The sequence below is a fragment of the Camelina sativa genome, chromosome 13 (genome assembly GCF_000633955.1).
Source record: "Camelina sativa cultivar DH55 chromosome 13, Cs, whole genome shotgun sequence".
In the NCBI taxonomy this organism is placed as follows: domain Eukaryota; kingdom Viridiplantae; phylum Streptophyta; class Magnoliopsida; order Brassicales; family Brassicaceae; genus Camelina; species Camelina sativa.
The window spans coordinates 10,111,836-10,113,062 of NC_025697.1; positions in this window are offsets into that span (position 1 = coordinate 10,111,836).

The following is a 1,227-nucleotide window of genomic DNA, read 5'->3' on the forward strand; positions in this document are numbered from 1 at the left end:
TAAAGAAGACTGCCAATCATAGCTCTGTAGAGTTTTTCATCAACCTTTTGACCAGTCGAGTCCTTTGAAAGTTTTGTTGTCGAGCTCATAGGGGTTCTGGCTGACTTGCTCGTTTGCATTCCAAATCTCTGAATTAAGCTCTTTGCATATGTTGATTGAGAGATGTGAATTCCACTATCACTTTGATTGATTTGTAATCCCAGAAAGTAGTTCATCTCGCCAACCATGCTCATCTCAAATTCCTTAGTCATTTCTGTGACAAAGGTCTTCACAAGTTTTGGGTTAGTGCTTCCAAACACAATATCATCCACATAGATCTGAACAATGAGGATGTTTGAACATTCTTCATAGATAAACAGAGTCTTGTCTACACTGCCTCTTTTAAACCCATTCTCAAGAAGGAACAGAGTGAGACGTTCATACCATGCTCGTGGTGCTTGCTTCAATCCATATAGAGCCTTCTTGAGTTTGTACACATGATTCGGAAATTGTGGGTCTTCAAAACCCTTTGGCTGAGTGACATAAACTTCTTCTTGAATGATCCCATTTAGAAATGCACTTTTCACATCCATTTGAAGCATATTGATGTTCAGAAGACATGCCATCCCCAGAAGTAAACGTATGGATTCAAGACGTGCTACAGGAGCGAAGGTTTCATCAAAGTCAACTCCTTCAACTTGAGAGTAACCTTGAGCAACCAACCTTGCTCGATTTCGTGTAACATTTCCATCCTCATCAATCTTGTTCTTGAAAATCCACTTAGTACCAACAACATTAACTTGCAGAGGTCTCGGAACAAGTTCCCACACATCATGCCTAACAAACTGATTGATCTCTTCATGACACGCAGCAAACCAAAACTCATCTTCTAAGGCTACAAAGATGTCAGATGGTTCCAGTGTTGAGACAAAACAAGAATGTTGTAGCATTTCTCTGAAGTTGATCTGAACTCCTCTTGTTTTTTTTTAACCTTCTAGGTTGCCAATCACATCCGATTCTGAGTGATTCTTAGGAACTTGCAAAGGTGTTAACCTTGTATCCACAGCTGGTCCTTGAGTAACCCTTTGTTTCTTCTTCTTGATCCTTTTCGACTTTCTCTAGATCAAGGATTGGCAGATCTTCATCATCCGGAGCTACATGGAATTCTTGAGTAGGTGATCTATCATCAAATACAACATTAACAGATTCTTCCACTCTCTTGAGACGTTTGTTGTATACCCTGTAAGC